General features: G+C 46.1%; 1 protein-coding gene across 1 annotated transcript in view; it reads left to right on the forward strand.

Moving 5' to 3' along the window:
* The first annotated feature begins 4,716 nt into the window (after positions 1-4,716).
* Positions 4,717-7,500, forward strand: part of col6a4a (collagen, type VI, alpha 4a) — a 44,198-nt gene continuing 41,414 nt past the window's right edge. The window contains exon 1 of the mRNA XM_061081303.1: positions 4,717-4,753. The gene's annotated coding sequence lies outside the window, so the exon portion shown is untranslated. The remainder of the gene's footprint in view (positions 4,754-7,500) is intronic.

The raw sequence follows: 7,500 nt of genomic DNA on the forward strand, positions 1-7,500 counted from the left end.
TAAGTGAGAATGAGTTTCATGCACGAAGGTTTTTTAACGACTCGATATAAAACACATGTCGAGTCCAACTATTCACCACAGGGTTTTTAAAATTCTTCAGAACAATGCTGGATGGTTGGTTATGGATGCAGCCGAGGAACATTTCTAAAAGGCTTGGTTCAAATCAAAGCCAGATGTATGGAAGATTAATAAGGACAAAAGATTCTGAAACTTATTTAACAGCAGAAGTGAACGTGTCCGAAAGGTTTTAGGTTTTAATGAGCGTTGTCTTTTTGAATTTCCTCTCAGGACGTTTGTGGCTCCAAATACTTCTTGTCATTTATCCACAATCAAAGTTTACGTTTACGTTCAAGTGAATGAAACGATCAAGTGCAGATGTTTTAAATAATATGAATAATTAAATGTAACAGTAATGATGTTAATAATAGGAAGCACATTGGTGAAGTGATGGGACAAAAGACAAAAACTCCTTTAGATTATTGAAATTACTCCTGACAACATTAAATAATACGTTTCTCATTTGAACACATTTCAAACATTTAACGTTATCGAGCATTAACAATATAGATTGTTTTTCGGCGATTATAGTTTTTATTTAATTTGTCTGATCTGAAGCACAAACTAAATTATCAGTTTTCTCATTATTAGTGTTGCATGTGTTTATTTGCTTTCAGTGCTTTGGGTTGAACATTATATTGAACATGTTTCTCTAAATGTTTTAGTTCTGTGTCTTTTGAGTTCCCGTCCTCCACACTCTGTGTGTTAGGGTTACACACACTCCACACTCTGTGTGTTAGGGTTACACACACTCCACACTCTGTGTGTTAGGGTTACACACACTCCACACTCTGTGTGTTACACACACTCCACACTCTGTGTGTTAGGGTTACACACACTCCACACTCTGTGTGTTACACACACTCCACACTCTGTGTGTTACACACACTCCACACTCTGTGTGTTAGGGTCTCACACACTCCACACTCTGTGTGTTACACACACTCCACACTCTGTGTGTTAGGGTTACACACACTCCACACTCTGTGTGTTACACACACTCCACACTCTGTGTGTTACACACACTCCACACTCTGTGGGTTACACACACTCCACACTCTGTGTGTTACACACACTCCACACTCTGTGGGTTACACACACTCCACACAGCTCTGCTTAATGTCAGTGTGAGACCCCCCCCCCCCCATCTGCACTTCATCTGTTTCCTATTCAAACCTCTGAGCTGCTTCTAAATAAAGAAGTGCAGGGAGGGGAGACCTGTCTCGGGTCAGGACTCGTGTCAGGACTCGGGTTCAGGACTCGGGTCAGGACTCAGGACTCGGGTTTAGGACTCAGGACTCGGGTTCAGGACTCGGGTCAGGACTCAGGACTCGGGTTCAGGACTCGGGTCAGGACTCAGGACTCGGGTTCAGGACTCAGGACTCGCGTTCAGGACTCGGGTTCAGGACTCGGGTTCAGGAGTCGGGTTCAGGACTCAGGACTCGGGTTCAGGACTCGTGTCAGGACTCGGGTTCAGGAGTCGGGTTCAGGACTCGGTTCAGGAGTCGGGTTCAGGACTCGGGTTCAGGACTCGTGTCAGGACTCGGGTTCAGGACTCGGGTTCAGGACTCGGGTTCAGGACTCGGGTTAAGGACTCATGTCAGGACTCGTGTCAGGACTCGGGTTCAGGACTCGGGTTCAGGACTCAGGTTCAGGACTCAGGTCAAGACTCGGGTTCAGGACTCGTGTCAGGACTCGGGTCAGGACTCGGGTTCAGGACTGGTGTCAGGACTCGGGTCAGGACTCGGGTTCAGGACTCGGGTCAGGACTCGGGTTCAGGACTCGTGTCAGGACTCGGGTTCAGGACTCGTGTCAGGACTCGGGTTCAGGACTCGGGTTCAGGACTCGTGTCAGGACTCAGGTCAGGACTCGTGTCAGGACTCGGGTTCAGGACTCGGGTTCAGGACTCGGGTTCAGGACTCGGGTTCAGGACTCATGTCAGGACTCGTGTCAGGACTCGGGTTCAGGACTCGGTCAGGACTCTGGTTCAGGACTCGGGTTCAGGACTCGGGTCAGGACTCGGGTTCAGGACTCGGGTTCAGGACTCGGGTTCAGGACTCATGTCAGGACTCGTGTCAGGACTCGGGTTCAGGACTCGGGTTCAGGACTCGGGTTCAGGACTCGGGTCAGGACTCGGGTCAGGACTCTGGTTCAGATCAGTAACTCCAGTTGTTTCTCTTGTTGAACGTGTGATTGATTTCACGCCGACTGAAGATGAATCCGTCTTTATCTGCTCAACATGTTGTTTCTGGTCCTTATCTGTTGTCTCAGACCAGCTTCATGGTGTCTTTAAGGTTTTGAAAATAAATGATGCATCGTCCATTAATGTTCTTTCTGTAGTTCAGTTCAAAGATATGTGACCTTCAGCTGCCGGCTGTGTGCTACACATTTACACATTTCATCATAACATGTTATCATTACATGTAATGATAACATGTTATCATTACATGTAATGATAACATGTAATGATAACATGTAATGAGATAACATGTAATCATGTTATCCTCATGAAAATCCAAAAATCAGCTTAACTATTTAAATCCTTCTGCATGGAATGTTAACATCATTTCTCCTGTGTGTATCATAGATCTGCTGTATGTGTGTGTGTGTGTTGTGAGTGTGTGTTGTGTGTGTGTGTGTGTTGTGAGTGTGTGTGTGTTGTGTGTGTGTGTTGTGTGTGTGTGTGTGCATGTGTGTGTGTGTTGTGTGTGTGTGTTGTGAGTGTGTGTGTGTTGTGTGTGTGTTGTGTGTGTGTTGTGTGTGTGTGTGTGTTGTGTGTGTATGTGTGTATGTGTGTGTTGTGTGTGTGTGTGTTGTGTGCGTGTGTTGTGTGTGTGTGTGTGTTGTGTGTGTGTGTGTGTGTGCATGTGTGTGTGTGTTGTGTGTGTGTGTTGTGAGTGTGTGTGTGTTGTGTGTGTGTTGTGTGTGTGTGTGCATGTGTGTGTGTGTTGTGTGTGTGTGTTGTGAGTGTGTGTGTGTTGTGTGTGTGTTGTGTGTGTGTTGTGTGTGTGTGTTGTGAGTGTCAAGCGTGTGTGTGTGTGTCTCAGAACACAGACCCTCCAGCTGAAGCCTTGTTTGGTCCGAGTCTCTAAACGCAGTCGTTAGCAGGAGAGAGGAAACCATCAGAGGATAAGATCTGGAGTGTTTCAGGAAGCAGCTCCAGATGTTTCCACAGGCTGAAGGTCCAGAGGTTCCTTCACTGACCCGGGTTCAGCTCAGCTCACTGACACTCACTCACTTTGTTGTCGGCTGAAAACTTTTGGGAAACACAAAGTGTGTTTCCTGTTTGTCAGCTGGGAGCAGCTGAGCAGGTGTGACAGGGATTCTAGAAAGTGCACAAACCGAAAGTTCAGTCTGTTGAGTGAAGTCCTATCACCCCCCCCCCCCACCCCCCCGCTGCTGATAACCACCGGGCTTTCCTGTTCGTCTGAGACTCAGAACACAAGACGCTTCTGTAGTTTATATAAACTGGGCTCAGATGGATCAGAACCGGATTCACCTTCACGTACAAACTGCAGTGATCTTACAGATTTAATACTACAAGTAGTATTTACAGTACTACTAGCAGTAACAGCAGTCTAAGTAAAGAATATTAGTAAATATACTCACTGATACTTCTGATCAGTGAGTATATTTACTAATATTCTGATATTTACTAGATTAAGAAAAGATACTGAAATGTAAACATCATGTTCGGATTCATTTAACCTGAATAAAGTCATTAATCACATTAATCTGAGCTCAGTCTCATTATGGAAACTGGTTCTTCAGGTCCAGTATCCGGGTCACGCTGGTCAGAGTACTGACTGGAGAAGTACTAGAAGTTAGAGTAGTACTGACTGGAGAAGTAGTAGAAGTTAGAGTAGTACTGACTGGAGAAGAAGTAGAAGTTACAGTAGTACTGACTGGAGAAGTAGTAGAAGTTAGAGTAGTACTGACTGGAGAAGTAGTAGAAGTTAGAGTAGTACTGACTGGAGAAGTAGTAGAAGTTAGAGTAGTACTGACTGGAGAAGAAGTATAAGTTACAGTAGAACTGACTGGAGAAGTAGTAGAAGTTAGAGTAGTACTGACTGGAGAAGTAGTAGAAGTTAGAATAGTACTGACTGGAGAAGTAGTAGAAGTTAGAGTAGTACAGACGGGAGAAGTAGTAGAAGTTAGAGTAGTACTGACTGGAGAAGTACTAGGAGTTAGAGTAGTACTGACTGGAGAAGTAGTAGAAGTTAGAGTAGTACTGACTGGAGAAGTAGAAGTTAGAGTAGTACTGACTGGAGAAGTAGTAGAAGTTAGAGTAGTACTGACTGGAGAAGTAGTATAAGTTAGAGTAGTACTGACTGGAGAAGTAGTAGAAGTTAGAGTAGTACTGACTGGAGAAGTAGTAGAAGTTAGAGTAGTACTGACTGGAGAAGTACTAGAAGTTAGAGTAGTACTGACTGGAGAAGTAGTAGAAGTTAGAGTAGTACTGACTGGAGAAGTAGTAGAAGTTAGAGTAGTACTGACTGGAGAAGAAGTAGAAGTTAGAGTAGTACTGACTGGAGAAGTAGTAGAAGTTAGAGTAGTACTGGAAACAGAAGAAGAAGAGATGTTTGATAGAAGGTTTGTGTTGTTGGTAACATCTTTGTTTTGTGATCCAGGATCTTCTGAGTCTCTGAGCCCCCCCCCCTGTGGTCCTGCTGAAGTGTCTTTGAACCTGAACCAGGTAAGAGCTCCGGCTTCTCTTCTTCTGGTGCTTTGGTCTGTGATGGACTCAGCTCCAGCCTCCTGCTCTGTGTGGAGTTTGCTGCTTTAGAGCAGAAGTTCCTCGGCAGCAGGACGCTGGGATGGATTCATGTTTCTCTACGTTGCTGCTCACCGACTAAATCAACCTCCAACTTTCTTCTGCTTTCATCCATGATGAGGAATTTCCTGCTGATTTAAATCTTCACTCCGTTGCGGTCGAGCGTTCTTTGTTTTCCCTGGAGATTCGAGCAGGAGACCAGACGAAGCGTCCAATCACAAATGAGACCAAACAAAATGAGTCTTTGATCTTTAAAAGCAAAAATAAATAACATCAAAGAGACGATCACTGACATTTATCAGATCCTGTCATTTTTCAAATTAAACATAACTTTAAATAAAACAAATATAAGTGTTCTTCTCCTCGTAACTCATGGTGTCATCGTAGTGTTTTCTGAGGAGCATGGAAAACATAAAAATGCTAAATTGTCTAATTTAAGACCAGCTGAACTGATTGTGAACAGCTCTGGACGTGTTCCTCACATGTTCCTCACATGTTCCGGACGTGTTCCTCACATGTTCCTCACGTGTTCCTCACATGTTCCTCACATGTTCCTCACATGTTCCTCACATGTTCCGGACGTGTTCCTCACATGTTCCGGACGTGTTCCTCACATGTTCCTCACATGTTCCGGACGTGTTCCTCACATGTTCCTGACGTGTTCCTCACATGTTCCTCACATGTTCCTCACATGTTCCTCACGCGTTCTTCACATGTTCCTCACATGTTCCTCACATGTTCCTGACGTGTTCCTCACATGTTCCTGACGTGTTCCTCACATGTTCCCCACATGTTCCCCACATGTTCCTGACGTGTTCCTCACATGTTCCTGAGATGAGGACCATGCACCTGCAGCGTCACAGAGCTCTCTCCTCGGTGTCTTGGTCCGGACCTCCCTGCAGAAGCACAGTTTGAAACCCTCTAATGAGGTCCTGTCTTCTCAAGCTGCGACTCTGCCTTGAAGAATCCATCTGATCCTCTGGAGCTCGGGTCTGATCGGCCACAGCCTGACGCTGATGAACTGAAGACCTTAATCTGTGACTGTTCCACAGAGGTTCAGTCTGAGTTGCGACACCAAGATTAGACCGTAAGTTATTGTGCCTGTTGTTTTCTGTGGCAGCTCAGTGAAACCCCCGAGGAGCTCGCTGGGAACTCTGGGAAACCACAAGTATTTCAATCATCAGAGGGTTGGTTGGTTTCCTCCGGAGTCTGAGTCGGGGAACACGCTAATGGGAGGAGCTCCTCGGTTTCACCCGTTCCGTGCGATTGGTTGATTTCCTCCAAGTTATCGTCCTGAACATTTACAGGATTTTCTTCTGCTCACAAAGATCTAATTCCTCCACGTGTGTGAGTGAGCTATGGGGCAGATGGTTTCTGGTCCAATCTGTTTCCTCCTCTCTGCTCCAAACAAGACGTCCATACGTTGAAATAACAAACTCCTCAGGTTTAGATTAGTCAGAGCACAAACATCTGCCTTTCAAACACTGCATCACCAGCGCTTCATCACATGGGAGGAGGGGTCTCCTCGGCCCGGCTGCGTCTGGTGATGTTTAGCAGCCGGGGGCCCGGGGCCCCACTGGGGGGCCGGGGGTCTCTGGGGGGCCCGGGGGTCTCTGGTGCACATCACAGAATACACAGCTCAGGCAGGGGGGGGTTCAGACACTTGATAGATTATGATCTTTAACTGACCTCAGTGCTGTGATGTAATGAACATGAATCTCTGGATCTCAGCCCAACTCCCTCATATGAGACTTTATATTTACAATGCAGTCAAAACTGGCCAAAAGTATGTGGACACACGAAAGTTGTCCAAAGGCATCAAAAGGATCTGTTTTCATTTACATGTGTTTGAAAGTATGAGAACAATGAGCACTTCCTGTAGTGCAGATGTGCTGCTGAGAAGCTGTGAATCTGTTCATCCTTGAGTTTCATTAAAGGAAACATATTCTGTGCTTTTTCATGTTGATCATTCTAATCAGTGCCAAGACTGAAAAATGTGGTTTGTCCAAACCTCAGAGATTATGAGGTGAAGTCACTTCGGTCAAAGAACAACTGGAATTTGAACATTTCTGCTTGAAAAACAAGAGATTTCTTTTATTTTGAAAAGCTCTGCAGCTGACATTGAATCAGAGAGTTTGACCCTGAGACTTGACCCTGTGATGGAAGAACCTGATGAATCCATCATCAGGTTCTTCCACAGCTCCAATCTGCTCCATGGAGCTCCGTGCTCGAGCATCCCTCTCACGCTGGAACAGGAACGAGACAAACTGTTGGATGAACTCCGGTTTCATTTCATTGTCGGCTGGAGGATTGAGATTTCCTTTGTGGAACTTCAGTGGATCTTTGACGTCGGTGTGTCGGTGTCTCAGATCCAGAGTTTGAGTTTCAGATCAGAAATCAGGTCGAGTCCTCAGAACGTTTTCCCTCTTGAACGTTATCGTAGCTTCAGACGTGAATCATCCGCCCGAGCCGGAGCCGAGCCGCTCTCTGTTCAGACATGTGCTCTCAACATGTGAGACTAAGAGTCCAGACAGGAGAGGCCTCGGCTGGTCCGGGGTCGCTGCAGGTGAGCCCTCGGGCCGCTTGGCCCCCTGGTGGCTCTGTGGAGACATGACGCTGCTGATGAGGAACGCTGTGACAGCAGCTGTGAGCTTCAGTATCGACTCTTT

The sequence above is a fragment of the Limanda limanda genome, chromosome 11, assembly GCF_963576545.1.
Source record: "Limanda limanda chromosome 11, fLimLim1.1, whole genome shotgun sequence".
NCBI classification, from domain to species: Eukaryota; Metazoa; Chordata; class Actinopteri; order Pleuronectiformes; family Pleuronectidae; genus Limanda; species Limanda limanda.